The sequence below is a fragment of the Acinonyx jubatus genome, chromosome B1 (genome assembly GCF_027475565.1).
Source record: "Acinonyx jubatus isolate Ajub_Pintada_27869175 chromosome B1, VMU_Ajub_asm_v1.0, whole genome shotgun sequence".
Classification (NCBI taxonomy): domain Eukaryota; kingdom Metazoa; phylum Chordata; class Mammalia; order Carnivora; family Felidae; genus Acinonyx; species Acinonyx jubatus.
Genome location: NC_069382.1, coordinates 133,862,792 through 133,886,098, shown reverse-complemented (window position 1 = coordinate 133,886,098; position 23,307 = coordinate 133,862,792).

The window sequence follows — 23,307 nt, the reverse complement described above, 5'->3', positions numbered from 1 at the left end:
TATATTACTTTCAGGTGTGCAATAAAGTGGTTCAAAAATTCTATACATTACTCAGTGCTCACCTCGATAAGTATACTCTTTTTTAAAAAATTATTTTAATGCTTATTTATTTTTGAGAGAGAGAGAGAGACAGAGAGAAACAGAGGGAGACAGAGTATGAGCAGGGAGGGACAGAGTGAGAGACACAGAATCCAAAGCAGGCTCCAGGCTCTGAGCTGCCAGCACAGAGTTTGACGTTGGGCTCAAAACCACGAACCGTGAGATCATGACTTGAGCCGAAGTCAGACGCCCAACCAACTGAGCCACGCAGGAGCCACATTGATAAGTACACTCTTAATCCCCTTCACCTATTTCACCTATCCACCCACCCACCTCCCCTCTGGCAGTCACCAAATTGTTCTTCATATTTAAGAGCCTGGTTTTTGGTTTGTCTCTTTTTTCTTTCTTTGTTTTATTTATTAAATTCCACATATGAGTGAAATCATACAGTATTTGTCTTTCTTTGACTGATTTCACTTAACATTATACCCTCTAGATTCATCCATGTGTTTTAAATGGCAAATTTCATTCTTTTTTATGGTTGAGTGATATTCCATTACACACACACACACACACACACACACACCACACCACACCTTCTTTATCCATTCATCTGTTGATGGACACTTGGGTTGCTTCCATATCTTGCTTACTGTAAAGAATGCTGCAATAAGCCCAGGGGTGCCTATATCTGTACAAATTAGTATTTTCATATTTTTGGATAAATAGTAGTGGAATTACTGGATCATATGATAATTCTATTTTTAATTTCTGAAGGAAACTCCATGATGGTTTCCACAGTGGCTGCACCAGTTTGATTCCCACCAACAGCGCATGAAGTTTCCTTTTTCTCCACATCACCAACACTTGTTCCTTGTGTTTTGATTTTAGCCATTCTGACAGGTGTAAGGTAATATCTCATTGTAGTTTTGATTGCATTTCCCTGATGATGAGTGATGTGGGGCATCTTTTCATGTGTCTGTTGGTTATCTGTATGTCTTCCTTGGAGAAATGTCTTTTCATGTCTTCTGCCCTTTTTAAAATTGGATTATTATTATTATTAATTATTATTATTTGTGCTGAGTTGTATAAGTTCTTTATATATTTTATTGGATATGTTATTTGTAAATATCTTCTACCATTCAGTAGGTTGTCTTTTAGTTTTGTTGATTGTTTCCTTTGCTGCATAGAAGCTTTTTATTTTGATATAGTCCCAGTAGTTTATTTTTGCTTTTGTTTCCCTTGCCTCTGGAAACAGATCTAGAAAAAATGTTGCCATTACCAATGTAAGAGAAGTTACTCCCTGTATTCTTTTTTAGGACTTTTATGGTTTCAGGACTCACATTTATGTCTTTAACCCATTTTGAATTTATTTTTGCATATGGGGTAAGGAAGTGGTCCAGTTTCATGTTTTTGCATGTACATTTATTTAGTATTGATGATAAGAGAATGATGGTCTCCCAGACTAATGGGAAGAGACAGAGGAAAACAGATAAAAGGCTACAGACTCATTGATAGAACATGTGGAGCATAGTGAGGGCACAAATAAGGAGTCAGACACAAACTGGAGTTAGGCTGGACTTCCTGGGTTCAAATCTTGGTTCTACCAATTTCTTCTTACCAGTTCTGAGGTAGGTTATAAATGATCTAAGTCTCAATTTCTTGATGTATAAGTGGGATAATAGTATTTACTGTATAGTGTTAGTTTGAATATTAAGTGAGAAATCATTTGTGAATTAGTAAGAACTCTTTTGGTCATTAGTGACACACCCAGTCTAGTTAGGTAAAGCATAAAAAGGGATTCATTCATTGACTTATGTGACTTGGACCTCTATAGGCACATTTGGCTTCAGCCACAGAAGCCTCTAGGCACTCAGTGATGCTGAAAAGATACTGTTTTTATCTTTTGGTTCTGATCTGTTCAGTAGATGTCCTCCTCGGGCTGATTTTCCCAGCAGAGTGGCAAAAATGCCTAGTGACAGCTCTAGACTTCTACCCTCACAGTGGGAAGGGAGTACTGCTGTACCACTAGTTCCTGCAAAGGTCCTGGAGAGGAATCTCATTGACTACATTTGTCATTCCTGACTAGGAATTGAGAAGGGAGGTGGGAGCAACCGCTGAGATTGAGGGGGCAATGGTTTTTGTTGGGCAAGTGGAAAACACATGTTTACCATGTAAACATGGAGAGCATATTATTCTTATGGCCTCTGGCAATGCTATCTATTATTATCTATTACTCTTTAGAACAAGCCCTATTTGCTGTTAATCCTGTGCCTAACTAAAACTGGGCTTCAAAATATGGAGGCAGCTATCAGTAGAATGTGACAAATGACTGAATTTGAAATTAAAAAAAAAATAGTGTTAAAAAAGCTCAAAGCATCTCTTGTAAGAAGAGTCCAAAGAGGCAAAAATTTCATCCATATCTTAGCTATTTTCCTACCCATAAAATATAGAGAAGAAAATGCAAAAATTTCATCCATGTCTTAGCTATTTTCCTACCCATAAAATATAGAGAAGAAAAAGAAATTATTGAGTTATATTTCAGCATAATCATGCTTTTCTCTTCTTAAAGAACTTTATTTTTCCATTATAGAAGGAATAATATCTGACAGTTATATAGTACATATTATGTGCCAGGCACTCTTCTAACTGGTTTATTTATATTAATTCATTTAATCCTATGAGACTGGTTCTATTATTATTGCCATTTCACAAAGTGAGACATTTGAGTCACAGAGAAGTAAGAACTTGCCCAAGGTCATGCATCTAGTAAGTGACAGAGCTGGGATTCAAGTCTAGGCAGCCTGATTTGGAAGACCATGCTCTTTACCAATATACTATATATACACATTTCAGAAAGTGTGAACAATATATAACAGCAAAAAGACATCCCCTACTGTCCCACTAATGAAATAAACCTACTAAAAAAATTGTATATTTCTTTCTTCTCTTTTTTCTTTTAACTTCCACATTCTGTTTTTTGCATTTGTGCAATTAAATTGATGCTAAATACTTTTGCATTGACTTTAATTTCCTTTGTATTCTATAAATATTTTTCCTTATTATCATAGTATTATTTTAAATAGTGTTTTTAATGCCTGTTCAATAATTTAGCATGTAGGTATGCAGGTTTATACATGAGTTTTATTGGGTTTTGGATTGTTTTTAATTTTTTACTCTAAAAATAATCTGCCTGACTTTTTCTTACATATCTTAGTATTAGTTGACTTGCCCTAACAATCACATATTTGTTTCATGAATATGATCAGGATTAGAAATAACTAAAACAAAAATAACTTCTGTAATGATCCCACAGATTTTGGGATAAGGCAAATGTGGTTTGAATCTGACTCTGCTAACTCAACTAGATATATGACCTTGGATGGGTTATTTAACCTTTTTAGGCCTCAATATTTTGATCTATGAAATAACAATTAAGATAATGTATGATATCTTTAGAACATTGTAAGAGTCAATAAATTATTAACATTCGATTATAGACTTTTTGTTGTTGATTGCATTTAGGTATCAACATAAATTTTTTTTTCTGGTTCTAGGAAATTAAGAAAATATAACAAAGAAAATTAACATTTCCAGTAACATTGCCACTTAGTTAATCAATGTAAACTTTTTCTTGTATTTATTCCTGATTCCTTTTCTATGTATATGCTTAATATCTGGGCAAAGGGGTGCCTGGGTGGCTCAGTCGGTTGAGCGTCCGACTTCGGTTCAGGTCATGATCTCGCGGTCTGTGAGTTCCAGCCCTGCATCAAGCTCTCTGCTAACAGCTCAGAGCCTGGAGCCTGCTTCGGATTCTGTGTCTCCCTCTCTCTCTACCCCTCCTCCGCTCATGCTCTGTCTCTTTCTCTATCAAAAAATAAACATTAAAAAAAATTTAATATACATGTAAATATGTTTTTCTATGTAATTATATAGTAAATAGTAATAAAATTAAATGATATATAGATTTAAATTCCTACTTCTCTCATTTAACTTTATAATGAATGATATTGCCGTTTATTAAATATACTTAAAAAGTATGATTTTTTTCATGGTTAGCATAGCATCTTTGGAATATATCATGACAATAAATTATTTATTTATTGTTAGACTTTTATTTTTTTATTTTTTAAATATAATTTATTGACAAATTGGTTTCCAAACAACACCTAGTGCTCATCCCAACAAGTTCCCTCCTCAATGCTCATAACCCACTTTCTCCTCTCCCCTACCCCCCATCAATCCTGTTTGTTCTCAGTTTCCAAGAGTCTCTTATGGTTTGCCTCCCTCCCTTTTTTCCCCCTTCTCCTCCCCCATGGTCTTATTCCCACTATTTTTGCAATAATGCAGTGAAAATTTTCCATTTACAGAAATCAGTTATGTGCATAGCTCTTTTTTTTTTTTTTTTTTTTTTTAGTTTTTCACTTAAAATGCTACCTTCTCAAAAGGACCTTTCTCATCAAATGGTATTGGGCAGTCCTGCTAGGTATATTCTAGGACACCACCCTTTAAAATTTTCTTCATAGCATTCCTTACCACTTGAAATTGTTTTATTACCTTGTGACTTTTTACTTACTTTTTATTATCGGTCTTTTTTTGCCTTTGTGGGAACAGGAACTCAACCTCTACAGTGTTTCATATATCCAGAACAGTGCCTAGAACAGTGTTGTAGAGGTCAGTGATTTTTTTTTAAGTTTATTTATTTTTGAGAGAGAGAGAGAGAGAGAGAAAAAGAATGCAAGTGGGGGAGGGGCAGAGAGAGAGGTGGGGATAGAGGATCAGAAGCGGGCTCTGTGCTGACAAGCAGAGAGCCTGATGAGGGGCTCTGAACTCATGGACTGTGAAATCATAACCTTGGCCAAAGTCAGATGCTAACCAACACCCAGCCACCCCTAGAAGGTCAGTGATTCTACGCACAAGCTCTGAAGCTAAGCTATCAGGGTTCAAATACCAACTCAACAATTTACTTGAATATGTTGTTTCATCCCCCCTTAGTCTTCATTTTATTGCATCTAACATATAATAATAGTAGTATCTACCTCATATAATAGCTCTGAAAATTAATTGAATTAGTACAAGTGAAGCATTTAGAACATAAGATAACACATGATAAAAACAAAACCATATATAGTGCTTCATAACATGAAAGTGCTATTCTAAGCAGTTTATAAATATTAACTCATTTAATTGTCACAGTGAAATTATGAACCAGCTACTAACATTGTCCTCATTTTCAGATGAGAAAACTGAGTCATGGAGAGGTTAAGTGACCTGCCCAAGGTTACAGTCAGTGAGTGGCTGAGTCACGATTTCAACCCAAGTAATATGGCTCCAGGGTCCAGGCTCTTAACAGTATCCTATACTGCCCAAACACTTGATATAGTAAGCACTCCGTTCATTTTAGACACATGCATGAAATAAAATAAAATCTCTAGTTCATTTCTTAGGATATAGTTGTAGAATGGAATTATTAAATACTTCATTAAAAAGAAACTGTTAAGCACATGGTAATAAATTAAAAAAAATTTTTTTTAACGTTTATTTATTTTTGAGACAGAGAGAGGCAGAGCATGAACGGGGGAGGGTCAGAGAGAGGGAGACACAGAATCCGAAACAGGCTCCAGGCTCTGAGCTGTCAGCACAGAGCCCGACGCGGGGCTTGAACTCACGGACCGTGAGATCATGACTTGAGCTGAAGTCGGCCACTTAATCGACTGAGTCACCCAGGCGCCCCATGGTAATAAATATTTTTAAAACTATTAATAATGTGTTTGCAAAGAGATACAGGAGGTCAGGGAACATTGATGTTCCAATGCCAAGCATACACTGGATGCTCAGCAAAGGTTTAGCAATCATATGAATAAAGAAGTGATTTCTAAAAGGGTTAGATTGGTATATACTATCATAGTAAGTATTAAAGTCCACTTAACAAGGTCCCTGAATAAGTCTCACATACCTGCCTTATAGGTTTGTTGTGATGATTAAATAAAACAGTACAGCTATAAAAATTTTACAAAAATGCACCAGAGATAGAGAATAGAGCAGGTAGGTAAAATTGTGTATATATGTGACTGTCCTTGGCAGTGTTGTGGTGCTACAGATACAGCAGATGGAGCCTACAAGGATGCAGTGGCTCTGGTAAACACCCTCGGCTTTCATTTGAACTCTCAGTAGATACATTTAAGAGTAAAATCTATGTCTTACAAGTAAGGGCAAACTGAAAATAGAGAATGACAGACATCTAATCTCAACTGGAACAAGGTGATCTGACTTAACTCTGTGTTTCAAAGGAAATTAAATCCTTTCTGGTGGTAGATAACATCATCTGGATCCTAAAAATTTTCACATACAATATTCAGAATGAAATAAAAAAATTACTAAGAATTTCAAGAAATAAGATATGATAATTGAAAACCAAGAGAAGAAATAAACAATAAAAGCAGACCCACAGGTGAGCCAGAAATTGATGTTATTAGACATAGGCTTTTAAATAACTATGATTAATACATTCAAAGAATAGAGAAAGAGATGGCGTATTTCTTCTTTTTTTTTTAGTCTATTTTTTTTAATTGTCAAATTGGTTTCCATGCAACATCCAGTGCTCATAGAGATGGCATATTTCAACAGAGGACTGATTCTACAAAAAATGAAACAACAGAAAGAGTACATTAATGGAAAAATTATGTGAATTCCAAATAAAATCTAGTTTGTAAATAGTAATGTATCAATAACAGTTTCTTAGTTTTGACAAATGACTATGGTAATGTGAAATGTTAACAACTGGGGAAACTGGCTGAGGGATATACAGGAACTTTCCATACCATCTTTGTAACTTTCCTGTAAATCTAAAATTATTTATTTATAGGTTTTATTTTATTTTATTTTATTTTATTTTATTTTATTATTTTTTAAGTTTATTTATTAATTTTGAGAGAGAGAGAAAGAGCATGAGTGGGAGAGGGACAGAGAGAGAGTGGTTGAGAGAGAATCATAAGCAGGCTCTATGCTATCAGCACAGAACTTGATGCAGGGCTCAAACTCACAAACTGTGAGATCATGACCTGAGCTAAAATCAAGAGTCAGATGATTAACCAACTGAGCCACCCAGACACACCATTTATATGCTTATTTTAATTTTTATTAATTTTTATTAACTTTATTCTACTTGCCTTTTATTCTATTCTTTTTGTAAATTCTTAAGTTTGATGTTTATTTGGCTAATTAATTTTACATTTTTCTTTTCTTAGCTGTTATTAAGCCTTTAAATGACGCTCTAATTTTTGCTTTGTCGAAATTTTAATATGGAATATTTTCAATAATGTATGATTATAAATGTGTTCTAATTTCCATTGGAATTTTCTATTTGAACAGAAGTTATTTAGATTTAGCTTTTGAAAATTTCTAAACATACAATTTTTTGATTTCTAACTTTTTTGCAATATAATAAAAATATAATAAAATAAAAATAAAAAAATTTTGCAATATAATAAAAATAAAATAATAAAAATAACTAAACATTTTTTTAGTATTTGCTTAGTTCATCTTTCTAAAAAGTTTTGCTTTCAAGCCATGTTATCTATGTACTTAGGTTTTGGATATATCTTTGTTAAATAGCATATAGCTGGATATTTTTTTATAAATCTAGTCCAACAAATTCCATTTTTACTGCAGGATTTAATTATTTATAGATATATTTAAATTCTTTTTTTTTTTTACCATTTAATTTTGTGTCCTCTACTTGTTCCACTTTTCCTATTTTTTTTTCTTAATTTGTGTTTCTCCTTTTTTAACCCTTTTTTGAATTGATAAAGTTTGTTTTGTTCCTTCATTCCTTTTTTCCCCCTTCAGCTATTTTGGAATTTACGTACTCTGCATCAACGGAACTTCTTCCCCCTGTACACAGGGGGAAATAATAATAATAAATTCCCAACCTGATCCCCAATCTCCCCTAATATTTTTGTGTATGTTTCTTAAAAACAATGAAATTCTTTTACATAATTATGATACAATCAACAAAAATCAGGAAGTTAAAATTGATATGTTACCACCATTTAATCCCCAGACCACATTCAAGTTTCATCAGATATCCCAAAACATCCTCTAGATGACAACAATCCAGTTTAGATTCACACGTTATGTTCAATTGTAATGTTGTTTTTTTCTTCTTCAGTTAGGAACAGTTCTTCAGTCTTTTCTTCATTTTCGAGATTTGGACATTTTGAAGATTACAGGCTCTCTCAGTTTGGATTTTTCTGATGCTTCCTCACGATTAGATTCAGGTTATTCATCGTAGGCAGGAATACCAAGAAGCGGTGCTGTGTTCTTCTCACTGCATCCTGTCAGGTGGCATGATTATTTTGATTTGTCCCATTATTGATGATGATGTTCCCTTGACGAAGATAGTGTCTGCCAGGCTTTTTTACTTTAGTTATTATTTTCCTTTTGTAATTTATACTAGAATAGATCTGCTCTCCATCCATTTTGGTCCTAAAGCTATTAGTTGTGGAGGGGTAAAATAGTCATCAAGCCTAACTGGAGAGAGTTGCAAGGGCCCATAGAAGGTTATCAGAGTGTAGTCAGGGTAAATAAGTTGTCTACGTACAGCTAATCAATATTTTTACCATCCTCACAAAAGGTACAGATATTTTAAAATACATTAACTTGATAACTTTCTCTTTTTACTTGTATACTATTTTCCAGGTTTAGTTCCTTTCCTTTTGCATTTTTATATCAGCGTTATTTTGGATACTAGTTGTCTGATATATATTATTTTCCATCATTTAACTTTTATTTCTCTGTGTTTTAGATTGGTGTTTTGCAAATAGGTCCATAAGGGTTTTTTTTTTCTTTCACTTCTTATATCATTAACCAATAATATTAAATATTAGTTGGAAATTTTGTTGTTTTTTTGGTGGTTGTTGTTCTGATGGTTACTTTTATAGTTTATATTTAATTATCTCTTTTTTAAATAGTATCTACTAACTCCTTACTATAATCAACTATACATTTAGTACATTTTAACTTATTACATCCTCTTCTCTCTTTCATTTAATAACTAGTTTTGGTCCATTGTACTATTTTAACAACTTTCCCTATATACTTTTAAATATGATTTTACTGTAATTAGTTTATTCATCAGCCTTAAATTTTATCTTTTGACTCCTGGTTATTACAAAATGAGTAAATGAGTATATCTGTACTACTTTCCCTTTTCACTTCTCCTTCACTTTCCAGCTTAAACTTATTATACCTTTTCTACATTATCAAGATTTAAAATATTTACGTTCTGTTCTGAAATCATAATTCTCATATTTGTTTTATTCTTTATCCTACAGTTAGATGGATTCAATTATTACTGTCAGTCTTTGCTATTGTTTCTCCATTAATCTTCTGAAGTTCCTTGTCTAGTAGTTTCTTCAAGAAGGACTCATGGGAACTATTTTTCTTGAGTTCTTGCATGTTAAAAGTGTTCACCTATCGCTTTTTTTTAAGCTTATTTATTTATTTTGAGAGAGAGAGAACACGAGCAGGGGAGAAGCAGAGAGAGAGAATCCCAAACAGGCTCGGCACTGTCAGCACGTGGAGCCCGATGCAGGGCTCTATCTCACGAACCATGAGATCGTGACTTGAGCTGAAATCAAGAGCCAGATGCTTAACTCACTGAGCCATCCAGGTGCCCCAACCTATTGCTTGTAACTTGAACCAAAGTTAGGCTGGGAATAAAACAAAATATTTGGGTCGCATACACTTTTTTCAAGGAATCTAAATGCATTGTTCTTTTGTTTCCCTTCCCTTATGTTCATCTGTTTTGTCTCTTAAAGTCCTAATATGAGTGAAGTCATACGATATTTGTCTTTCTCTCACTGACTAATTTCACTTAGCATAATACCCTCCAGTTCCATCCACGTAGTTGCAAATGGCAAGATTTCATTCTTTTTGATTGCTGACTAATACTCCATTGTATATAATACCACATCTTCTTTATCCATTCATCCATCGATGGACATTTGGGCTCTTTCCATACTTTGGCTATTGTTGATAGTGCTGCTATGGTGCATGTGTCCCTTTGAAACAGCATACCTGTATCCCTTGGATAAATACCTAGTAGTGCAATTGCTGGATTGTAGGGTAGTTCTATTTTTAATTTTGTGAGGAACCTCTAGACTGTTTTCCAGAGTGGCTGCACCAGCTTGCATTCCCACCAACAATGCAAAAGAGATCCTCTTTCTCTGCCGTGGCATCCATTTGAGATTACAACTCAGTTATAGCATTTTTTATTTCATCCTGACTAGCTTTTATTTCTTTTATCTCTGAAGAAAGGGATTCTAATCTATTTTCGACTCCAGCTAGTATTCTTATTATTGTGATTTTAAATTCTGGTTTAGACATCTTGCTTGTATCTGTGTTGGTTCAGTCCCTGGCTGTCATTTATTCCTGTTCTTTCTTTTGGGGTGAATTCCTTCGTTTCGTCATTTTGAAGGGAGAAAAGGAATTAACGAGGTAGAAAAAATTAAAATAAAAATATTAAAATTAAAAAATTAAAAACACACACACAGAAAATTGAATATATGGTGCTAGATCCTAGGTGTGTTTTGGTCTGAGTGTTGAAAATGGCTTGATAGATTAGGAGAAAAGGTGGGAGGGGGGAAGGAAATCATTTGAAAATTTGAAAAAATGAATACACTGAAGTAGACTAACATGAAATGATGGAAGTAAAATAGAATTTGAAAAAATTTACACAAGAGTAAAAAATATAGTAGAAATAAATTAAAGAAAAATATTTTTAATAAAAATTGAGAATAAAAATGAAATTTTTCTGTTTCCATATTCAAGAAAAAGAAAAGAAACGAAAAAGAGAAAAGTAAAAAAAAGAAAGGAAAGAAAGAAAGAAAATTGAATAGATGGACTGGCTAACAGACTGAAATATGACTGAAATTATTTCATATTCCCGTAGAAGTCAAACTGTGAAGCACTTTATAGTCCATAAACTAAGCAGCAGGCGAGACTTCTGTTCTTGAAGAGCGTGGTTGGCCCAGTTGGGCGGGGTGTAGTGAAATGGCTCTGTTCTCTGCTAGATGGCACGCTAGCCTACTGGGGTAGATTGTTGTGGTGCTCGTAGGTGTGTATGCACATGCGCAGGAGCGGTGAAAATGGCGTCACCCAGCTACCCACTCTCTAGTATCGGAACCCTGTTCTCCCTGATCAGCAATCACGAACCTGTCCTTCATCTTTGTCTTCTATCCACTCCTTGCTTCCACACTGTCCGTGACCAAGCCCAAGGCAGTACCTCCTTCCCGAGTTTTGTCTCAGATGCAACTGTTTTCCTTGACCGCCCACTTCCGAGGGACTGTGGCTTTCAACTGCTCTGCCCCTCTGCAGAGGGTCTCACTGAGCAATGGCCAGGTGCCAACTGTACCCAGGAACGCTTGCAGGACTGTGCCACTGCTGATGCCCAGAGACTGTGGCCAGGTGCCAGCCTGCCCCAGAAAAAGTTCTTGAGACAGTGTAGCCGCAGCACCTCAGGGATTATGGAAAATCACAGCACATATCTGGCACCAGGCTTCATCCCTGACCTTGTTCCAGCACCAGGAAATGTGGCCATTCTCTGGGGTCTGCTGGGCCCAGGTGGCCTCACAGCCCCTACCAAGTGTTCTTCTAGCAGTGGAACCTCTTCTCCCCATGTGGCCCAAGAACCTCCCAGACCTCATTCTGCTCCTGGGGATTCACCCTTCCCACCAGAGCACTGCCAGGTATTGAGATGTGGAGTTGCAGACTCTGTGCTCCCCTTGTTTACAGTCTTAATGGAATTTAAACCCTCTCCTTTCTCTCTTTTTAGTTCAGTCCCTGTGGCTGTTTCCAATTTTCCACTTTCTCTCCAGCTGCTTTTGGGGAATGGTGCTTTTCCTGTATTCTCCCCCCCACCTCATCTCTGTCCTCTCTCCACACGCAAAAGTGGCTCCCTGCCTTCCGTGGCTTCTCTTTCCCCAAGTTCACCTCTCCATGCCATATACCCGCTGAATTCTGTGGTTCAGGTTGTGCAGATTGTTGTGTTAATCCTCCAGTCCGTTTTCTAGGTGTGTAGGATCGTTTAGTGTTGGTCTGGCTGTATTTCGTGGAAGGGAGACACACAAAAATCTTCCATGCTCTTCCGCCATCTTGGCTCCTCCTCCCTTAAAAGAGACTTTAAAATTTTTATTGAACTTTGACATGCAGTAATTTTACCAGGGTATTTATTATGTTAACATTGTGGCACATATTGTGGCTTGCTTCATCCAATTCCATTTCAACTCCCTTTAAGCATTCCATCTACTAAAGAGTGCACATCCTAGAATTCCTTGAAGCTCAGGTTCAACATGTGATTTAGCTACCACTAATCACCCATCTGAGATTTGGAAGGTAGAAGAAGGATAAAAGCAAAGTGTTTTTGTTTGTTTGTTTGTTTGTTTGTTTCTTTGTTTTAATTACTGCTGCTATTTTTGCTGGAAAACCCAGAAGTGCAGGCATTTGCTTTATTCTGTTGCATCAGTGTCAGGTCAGCGTTTGGTCTATATGTTTATAAGTATTAAGAAACTGGATAGAATGACCACTTGGTTGACTTTGTGATAATAGAGCCAACAGTTATGGCAATGTTTTCCTGTTTGGATGGAATTTTTTTGTTCCCCTGGAGTTCATATATTGAAATATTAATCCCTGATGTGATGGTATTGGAAGGTGGGGCTTTGGGGAGGTGATTAGGTTATGAGACTGGAGGCCTTATGAATGGGATTAGTGCCCTTATGAATGAGACCTTAGAAAGCTCCACTTACCTTCTAGTATGTGAGGAAATAGTGAGAAGATCACAGTCTATGAACCAGGAAGCAAACCCCCATCAGACATAGAACATGCTGGTACCTTGGTCTTACCATTCCCAGCCTCCAGAACTGTAAAAATAAATGTAGTTTATATGACCCACTTTATGATATTTTTTTATGGCAACTCAAATAAACTAAGACACTCCCTGATCCCTGGATCAGGACACAGGTGATATGCAGACTAGTATCTGCACACCAGGCAGCTCCATTATTTTAATTTCTTTTCTTTTCTTTTTTCTTTTCTTTTCTTTTCTTCTTTTCTTTTTTTCAAAAATAATTTATTGTCAAGTTAGCTAACATACAGTGTAGTCTTGGCTTCAGGAGTAGATTCCCATGATTCATCACTTATATACAACACCCGGTGTTCATCCCAGCAAGTGCCCTCCTCAATGCCCATCACCAATTTCCCTACTCCCAAGCCTCTACCCCATCAACACTCAGTTTTTCTCTGCATTTAAGAGTCTCTTATGGTTTGCCTCCCTCTCTGTTTGAAACTTACTTTTACTTACCTTCCCCTATGGTCTTCTGTTAAGTTTCTCAAATTCCACATATGAGTGAAAACATGATATCTGTCTTTCTCTGACTGACCTATTTCACTTACCATAATACCCTCTGGTTTCATCCAAGTTGTTGCAAATGGCAAGGTTTCATTTTTTTTCATTGCCAAGTAGTAGACCATTGTATATATATATACCACATCTTTATTCATTCATCAGTTGATGGACATTTGGGCTCTTTCCAGAATTTGGCTATTGTTGGTAGCTGCTATAAATGTTAGGGTACATGTGCCCCTATGAATCAGCACTCCTGTATCCTTTGGATAAATTCCTAGCAGTGCTATTGTTGGGTCATAGGGTAATTCTATTTTTTTTTTTTTGAGGAACATCAAAACACTGTTTTCCAGAGCAGCTGCACCAGTTTGCATTCCACCAACAATGCAAGAGGGTTCCTCTTTCTTCACATCCTCACCAACATCTATTGTTTCCTGAGTTGTTAATTTTAGCCACTCTGACTGATGTGAGGTGGTATCTCAATGTGGTATTGATTTTTATTTCCCTGATGATGAGTGATGTTGAGCATCCTTTCATGTGTCTGTTAGCCATCTGGATGTCTTCTTTAGAAAAGTGTCTATTCGTGTGTTCTGCCCATTTCTTCACTGGATTATTTTTTTGGGGGGGGTGTTGAGTTTGGCAAATTCTTTATAGATATTTTATACTAACCCTTTATCTGATATATCACTTGCAGATATCTTCTCCCATTCTGTCAGTTGCCTTTTAGTTTTGTTGATTATTTCCTTTGCTGTGCAGCTTTTTAATCTTGATGAGGTCCCAATCATTCTTTTTTTTTTTTTTGGCTTTTATTTCCCTTGCTTTTGGAGACATGTCAAGTAAGAAGTTGTTGTGTCCAAGGTCAAAGAGATTGTTGCCTGTTTCTCCTCCAGGATTTTGATGGTTTCCTGTCTCACATTTAGGTCTTTCATCCATTTTGAATTTATTTTTGCATATGGTGTAAGAAAGTGGCTTAGTTTCATTCTTCTGTATGTTGCTGTCCAGTTCTCTGAGCACCATTTGCTAAAGAGACTATCTTTTTGTCACTGGATACTCTTTCCTGCTTTGTCGAAGATTTGTTGGCCATACGTTTGTGGGTCCATTTCTGTGTTCTCTATTCAATTCCATTGGTCTATGTGTCTGTTTTTGTGCCAAAACCATACTGTCTTGATGATTACTGTTTGTAGTACAGGCTAAAGTCCAGGATTGTGACAAAGAAATGGAAAAACATTTCATGTTCATGGATTGGAAGAACAAACATTGTGAAAATGTTACCCAAAATAATCTACACATTCAATGCAATCCCAATCAAAATAGCACCAGCATTCTTCACAGAGCTAAAACAAACAATCCTAAAATTTGTATGGAACCACAAAAAACCTGAACAGCCAAAGTAATGTTGATTTCTCAATTTCTTGGTCATGATAGAAGTTGTAGCCTCCTTGATGGACCAGTTTTATGGTGGCTTTCTGAGAGTTATCTCTGAAAAGTCAGTCTAGAGCCTACTCCATTATAGCCCTTTGTACTTTTGTGTAAGCATGTAATCCTTGAATTAAGTTTTTCTTAAAAGAGCTAGAGTGTTCAGTGGTCTTTGCAATCAAACCTGTTTGATATAATTACTTTGTGTTGTATTTTCCTGGGACTTTATGTGCTCATTCTGTCTGTAGATTTAAGACTTGTTTCTGGGAATTTTTCTTTAGTTAATTTGATATTTACTATTTCTGTACTTTTTCTTTCTTTCTTTTTTTTTTTTTTTGGAGGATTCAGTTCTTCAGAGACACTAATTATCAAAATATTGGATCATTTTTGTCTTTGTTAAGTGTTAACTTTTTCTTTCTAATCTATGTTAACAATTTTTCCTTTTTAATTTGTGTATTTTTATCAATCCTGTCCTCCATGTCCACTTATCTTTTTAAGTTGTTTTTATTATTCTTTGTGCTACTTCCAATGTGGTCTGCCATTTTGTGATTTTTTTCTTTTACTTTTATTTGAGATTTGCCGATTCATGTTTATGTTCTTTTTTTTCTTTCCGTATCTTCTTTGAACTATTATATTTATCTTTTGAGCTCTTATTTCTATGCAAGTAAATGTGTTATTAAACTTTTGAAACTTAGGGCAATATACTCGGTTATAGTTATCATGGGATCTAAGATAACAATTTTCTAGCGTTTTTCATTATTTAAAATTTTTTTTCTTGTGCTATTTTTGCATAGATCCTATGCTGATTAGTTTTTTATTATTCTTTATTCTTTTTTTTTTTCAATTTTTTTTTAACGTTTATTTATTTTTTTTGGGACAAAGAGAGACAGAGCATGAACAGGGAAGGGGCAGAGAGAGAGGGAGACACAGAATCGGAAACAGGCTCCAGGCTCTGAGCCATCCGCCCAGAGCCTGACGCGGGGCTCGAACTCACGGACCGCGAGATCGTGACCTGGCTGAAGTCGGCCGCTTAACTGACTGCGCCACCCAGGTGCCCCTATTATTCTTTATTCTTAAAAGTGTTGAATTGTTCTTGGAAATGCCATTTGCAGGGGTTTTGAGTGGAAGACAGGTTAGGACAGTGTTATCGATTCACCAAGTACAGTTGTATATATGATTTCCTCCAGACTGTATTGCTCTGTATCAAGTACAGATTGACAGCAAGTCAGATTTACAGTCACAGCCACTTTTTCTCATATTTATTCAGCACCCTGAACTGAATTTTCCTTGCTTTTAGCAGCCATCCTTGCATATTGTGGTTCATGGTCACAGATTTCTCTTGGATTTGTAGACAGTGATTGTTTGCATTTCTGGTTTTTATTCTTCTATTTTTCCAGTGGTTTTTGGAAATGTTTGATTATATTTAAGAGCTTTAGGGTGCCTGGGTGGCTCGGTTGAGTGTCCAACTCTTGATTTTGGCTCAGGTTCATGATCCCAGGGTTGTGGGATTGAGCCCCATGTAGGACTCCACGCTGAATGTGGAGCCTGCTTAAGATTCTCTCTCTGTCTCTCTCTCTCTCTGCCCTTCTTCCCCCACTTACACTGTCTCTTTCTCTAAAATAATGATTTTAAAAAGCCATAATAGTCTCTGTATTATACTAAGAGTAATGTATTATGTAGAGTATAATCAGAAGGACTGGGAAAGAAATTAGCTTCAAAACACATGTACTAAACTCTGTCTTATTTTATATAAAGAAAATATTTGTCCTGTAATATATCATGATTTGGGAATGGTGAGACACTTTGAATTCTCTGCTTTTTCTCCTCTTTTCTTTAGAATTTTAAGTGCCCAGAATTGAGTTGATCACACTCATTTTGTTGCAAACTGTGGCCATCTGTCCAACCATGCATGTCTTTTTTTCATTTGATAATTTTCTTTCTGATCTATTATCCTCTCTCCAATTCCTTTTCCTGGGTTTATCAGTACTCACTCTGTATAAACTGCCCTCACATAGTTTTAGTTACCTGTATATATTTTGAAAATATATAGTGTTGTTGTGTGGGTATCAATTTATTAATTTACTTTAATGCTAATGAGCTATATATCTCATTTGACTTCTTAGGCTTTTACCAAAATTTAGTTTTCAGGTCTGCTCATCTTACTCTATTTATGTTATCTAACTTCTGACTGTTGCCAAATATCCATTGTTTGCATTTACTTCATTATACTTATTTAGTGATAGATGCTTAGACTGCCTTTCACCCTTTGTTGCTGCAACAACAATCTGAGCATGTCTGTATTTGTCTTTGTTTGGAACTGGAATATAGTATCTTCAAGATGGTGCAAATCATGTAGAATGGCTATTGCATAAACTTAAGGATAATATGTGCATCATGAGAACAGAGCTGACATTTGATAAACAGTAGTGCTTATTACTGCTTTAAAATTATCTGTAAAATGAGGGGATTAACTTTATCTCTAAGTAATAATTTTGTGCTATGAGTCTGTAGCATGAAACGTGTTAACTACAGCTACGTCAGCATAAGTATTTTGTACACACATACATATACACATTTATCTTCAGGCAGGATCATTTCCATATCAGGAAAAAATCTGATGGTCTTGTACAGAGTGGTTGTTGGTTGTTTTTCTTAAGAGAAGTTCATGGCCCTTCATTAATTTAATTTACAATTGGCATTCAGTTGAAATTAAAATAACAGCATGCTAATGCTAATACTTAAAGAGCTTTCTAAGTCCCTGTTTTATTTAGGAGATAAAATAATACATTAATGCTACAGGCCCATTACAAAAAATACTATCATTTTTCATTTTTAGAAAATGTACATTATACAAAATTCATACATTAAAAATATATTGCATGTAGCCACATGGACTGTATTTTCTCCTTTCTAGTGGAGTGGATGGGTAAGAGTGGTTTTTAATTAGTCAGAATCTTGCTCTAGCAGTTGACCTTTCAGGCAATGCCACTTTCTGATGGATCTTGAACATTTGTTTACTTTTTAAAAATTTTTTTTAATCTTTATTTATTTTTGAGAGAGAGAGAAAGAGAGACAGAGTACAAACTGGGGAGGAACAGAAAGAGAGGGAGACACAGAATTTGAAGCAGGCTACAGGCTTTGAGCTGTCAACACAAAGCCCAATACGGGGCTCTACCTCACGAACCATGAGATGATGACCTGAGCCGAAGTAGGATGCTCAACTGACTGAGCCACAGGTGCCCCTTGAGCACTTGTTTTCTTCAGGTCTTGACTGAGCTGGTATATTGGAATCAGAAGACCAAGATTTAAATCCTGACATTATTACTAACTAGCTATGTGGTAATAGGATGAATCACTTAAATTATTACAGGCCCAGTTTTCTCATCTGTGAAATAGGGGTAATTCTTGATAGTCTCAAGGGCAGTGGGGCTCAAGCACATCATCTGAGTCTTTGGACTGTACTTTCTTTCTTTCCTTTTTTTTTTTCCTTTTTTTTTTTGCAATTTGAAGAATCTTGGATCAATCTTTCAAAGTTTCATTTTAACTAAAAAATTCTGGGATTCACATTATCTGTGAGAAGATATCATGTGTGAAAGTGATTGCTAAACTGAAAAATGCCTCACAAAAGGAATGTAGTAAACATTAAGGTCCTCGGGGCCTGGTTAATTCCCTTTGACTTTTGTTGTATAATTTATACTACTATAGCACACAGCACAAACCAAGTAAATACCAAGTAACAGATTACACTGGGAAAAGCCCTGATGATGACTTGGGGGAAAGTTTTTATTCACTTGTTAATCATTTCATGCCATTCACATCTTGGTTCCATACCTGCTATTTCCGTGAATCTTCTCCGAGCTGCCTTTTGCTCGTTTGCTATATTATAAGCCAGAATAAAAGATAATTGTAGCAGACATTCAATAAATATCTATAAGTTGAACTGGTTTAAATTTTTTTCACTGATTGGAATGTAGGGTAGTCCCACATTGAGATCGATTGGTGTCAAAGTTTCCATATCTGTGTGCAGCTTGGTTGCCATCATCAGTTATTAAGCATCATTTGTCCATTCATTAATTTAATGTTGATTGAGTACCTATCATGAGTAGACACTGTGCTGGGTTCCATGTATTCAGCAATAGTTCAACGGAAAGGTCTTTATTCCCTAAGCTCACGGGCTAGTGGGGAGACACATACATTCACAATACAGTGTACTAAATGTTATAATACACTTAATTACAAAATAGTGAAGGCATCTGGTTGAGTAACAGTAACAGTCTGGGAAAGCCAGAGAAGGCTTCCAAGTAGATGTGAAGTCTGTTCATGCACTGAAAATAAAATTGTATAGCTAACAGAATGGTAGGGGAGACAATTTGATTAGAACCTTGAATGTCCCTTTGGAAGAGCATGACCAAGACCATGGAGTAATTACGGTACTTAGCAGGTACAAGGTGGAGCTAGTGATTTATTTTGGTTGTAACAGGGTGCAAGTGACACAGTGTTCACAGTACAGACAGCATGGATTCAAGGGTCAGTGGCTGGGTTTGACTTCAAACTCTGCCACTTATTACATGCATAATCCTGGGAAGTTACTCAGTCTTTAGTCAAAAGTGTCAAAATTAATTGTGTGCTCTTTATAGGTACAGAGTGAAGTTTACATGAGATCATCAACTTAAAGAACTTAGAATAGTGCCTTACATGTAATAAGTGATCAAGGTGTTAGATATTATGAAAGAATAATGAGAAATGAGGTTGGAAACTTTGTTATGGGCTATAGACGTGAGGAATTTGGATTTTATTCTGCAGGTAATCACCATTACCTTTACAGGAATTTAAGCAAGGAAAGGATATGGTCAGACTTGTTGTTTATAAAGGACTCTAGATGCTGTGCATAGCATGGACTGGAGGTAATAAGACTGTGGTTTAGTCCAGTTTGTTAATTCACTCACTTATCCATTCAGTAATGAGCTGTCAACTCTGTATCAGGCACTGGGGCTGCACGGTCATTTGGGTGAGAGGTGATAGGGTCCTAAATGACACAGAAAGATATGAGGGATAGAGGGGAGCAGTGGGATTGGAGGACATTTAGAAGAAGGTATGCCAAAAATTGATGCCTGATTGCATGTACACAGTGCAATGTTTAGACTGATCTCTGTTTATTTCTTGAGCTTTTGAATAGAAGAAATATCGATCTGGATATCTGGAAATATCTGGATCAGGAGCCAATCTCTTGAGAGAGAAAACTGACTTCATCTTTGGACAAGACTGAATATGGAGAGGATAAAGTCATGGGAGGTGATGAGATAGCCCAGTGGGTAGGCTGTGGTTGTGTGCCCCAAAGACCACAGCTATTTAAGGTGATTATTTAAGTGGAGAAAGGGAGATGAGGAAAGGGAACTGAGAAAAGACTACCCTAGAGGAGGATTAAGGAGAGAGTGATGGCTAAGAAGAGAGTGTGGTCTATATGGCCAAACTTTATGAAGTCAATAAAGATAAGGACGACGCAGAGACTTTAGATATGATGAGGACCTTGGATGTCACAAGATATCTAGGAACTACAATTTCTTTGAAGACGTGGAAGTGGAAGCATGTTTGCAGCGCAGTGTGGGGAGTGCCTAGGAAGTGAGAGAGGATAGTGTGGAAGGAGACTAGAGTTTCAGGCAGCAGCTCTTTATTGGGCCTGATGATGTTCCCTAGAGAAGGTACTGGTCCTGCAGGAAGTGGTGCCTCCCACCCTGCACTCCACCTCAGTCTTGTGGTCCACCCCACCAGAAAGCCCATCACCATTTCTAGTCTGACAGGAGGAGGATCACACACTGATAGCCCCATTTCTCTCAGAATGTGGGGCAAAGTCATCAGAGTGAGGGAAGGAGGGGAATGGGGCAGGGGTTCAGAATAGTCCTTGAGTAGAATGTGAGTGGGAGCTGACTCAGGACAGGTTGAGAAATGGTGTTGAGAATTCAGCTGAGATCAGAAAACATAAATCTGCAGTGGCACCAATCTGTGGGGTTGCATGCTTCTCTCCAGCTGTGCTTGGCAGTCTCGGTGTAGGCATAGAGAAGATGGATTACTGGAGGAATCTGGAGTTGGAGGTTGGCAGGGGGTATGTGGCAGAAGGCAAAGGGTCGAGGAAATTAAAGGTGCTGACAAGAGAGAGGTTGAAATGATGCACCATGGGGCCCTGGCTCAGGAGGGAAGGAAACGAAGCCAGGAGGAGCTGATAGACTAGCAGAAAATGGGGGAATCAAGGAAACAGAGGTCTCATTGAGGTCAAATGCTGGTAAAAAATTGGCATAGCGTGTGAGAGAACTGGCCTCTTTCTCTTCATCCCAGTTTCTGCATGACTGTAATTAGTTAGTGCCGCTGCCATGGCTCTCCCTAGTGTACATTTTAATGACTGAAAACATTATTACAAATGGGTACTAAATGTGCCATTAAAATAGTTCTGTTCTACATTCAAGTATGCTCGACGAAACGTACCAGACTCAATTGGCTATTGGAATGAGAAAGAAAGGAGCTAGCCAAAAAAACCCTAAGTCACTTTTTGTAAATTACTTAAAACCATTAAATAAATTAAGCTGCTGTGGGGTAGAGGCATGCATTTCATGGAGTTCCAATTTAGCAATTACTGTTCCTGCAGCAAAATCAATAAAATATGCATCCACAGTCATACAGAAAAAAACATGTCCAAGGAACCTCAAGATTGGGTCTTCATTCAGAAATACTGATAGATAAAGTCAACTGATAAAAATGTATTAGGTTCAACACTAGCTTGTGGTCGGTGAAAACTTTTTTTTTCTTTGATATTTCTTCTAATCAAATGTAATACATGGTTCAAAAATCAAAATGATATAAAAGGCATACACTGAATGTCTCAATCCCACTTTAACCCTGTCTACCCTGTTCTTCCTGATCCTGTTTTTATTTCCCCAGTGTTTCCTTAAATCAGTCCTAGCAGATACAAATGTGTACATTTTTATTCCTTGCCTTTCTGGCACAGAGGACTGCACACCATAAACATTTGATTTTATTTCCCAGCTGACCATATATCCAAAGATACCTTCCTGCCAGTTTATAGATACTAATTTTTTTTAAACGGCTGTATAGTATGCCATGGAATATACTGTAATTGAACCAATCTCGCTTGAGTAGTTGCTAATCTTTTTCCAATATTTTATAAAATAGATTACTTTGTATGAGTCCAGGTGTTTCTGTAGGGAAAGTCTCAGATGTATGATTGCTGAGTTAAATGATAAACATTTGTGTTTTGGGCAATTGTTGCCAGATTCCACCCCAAAAGGATTTGTACTTCCCCAAGTTCTCACTAGTGTGAAATGAATTGTTGGGAAAAATAATTTAATGTTAAGTTTAACTGCTAACAACACACTTTGAAGTCAAGGTATTTTTAAAGGTTGCAGGATATTGTGAAAATAATGAACACCGTGCATAGGGCTACAGCAGGTGTTAGTATTCCATCCTGAACCAAGTCTATGAGATTTCATATGATGAGTGATGTGGGCACATCATGCTGCATCGCTGTAGCATTTGTACAGTGATTTACAACTTACCGAATTCTTCAGCATTATCTATTTAACATACATTTATTAAGCACCGACTTGCCAGATGAGAGATTTGAGTATCGCTTCTTTCTTTCTTTTACATATAAAAGGGTCTTCTAATTGATCACATGTCCCTCTTGAATTGGGGAAAAAAATTTTGCAAAATTTTATATCCTCTTATACATTTTTTAAGTGTAAACAGAATAGATGAAAAGATGTATTTCAATTATAATTATTGGCCTTTTAATATATATATTTACTTTGCGAGAGAGAGAGCGAGAGAGAGAGAGCTTGTGCACACTTGTGAGCAGGGGCGGGGCAGAGAGAGAGAGAGAGAGAGAGAGGAGAGAGAGTTTTAAACAGGTTCCGTGACCCTATTTGAAGCTCAATCTCAAGACCGTGACACCGTGACCTGACCTGAAATCAAGAGTCATATGCTTAACCAAGGCACCCCAAATTATTGGCCTTTTAAATAAAACATTCTAAATACTAAGCTTTTAAATAAAATTTTTCTATCACCCTTTAAAATACATTCAATGAGATCTAAGTATTGACTTGAAATCTGCCATCACATAGTTAAAAATAGACAAATAAATTCTCCTTAAACAGGCTGAATGTTTACACCATTTATTTTTCTTTTGAACTTATATTTCCATTCCACTGTCCCCAGATAATGTTATCTGTATATAATATATTCTATCCTTAAAATTCTTATAGACCACTATATCATAATTCTCTGCAACAAAATATGTATATACATTGATAGTATAAATATTTTTTTTCTTCCAGCCATCAAGTTATAAATGTTAAAATATTATTGACTGAATTATGATTATTGATAGTACACATGGCTAAGCCTATACTTTTAAATTTAGTTCAATAAAATTTTAGTGT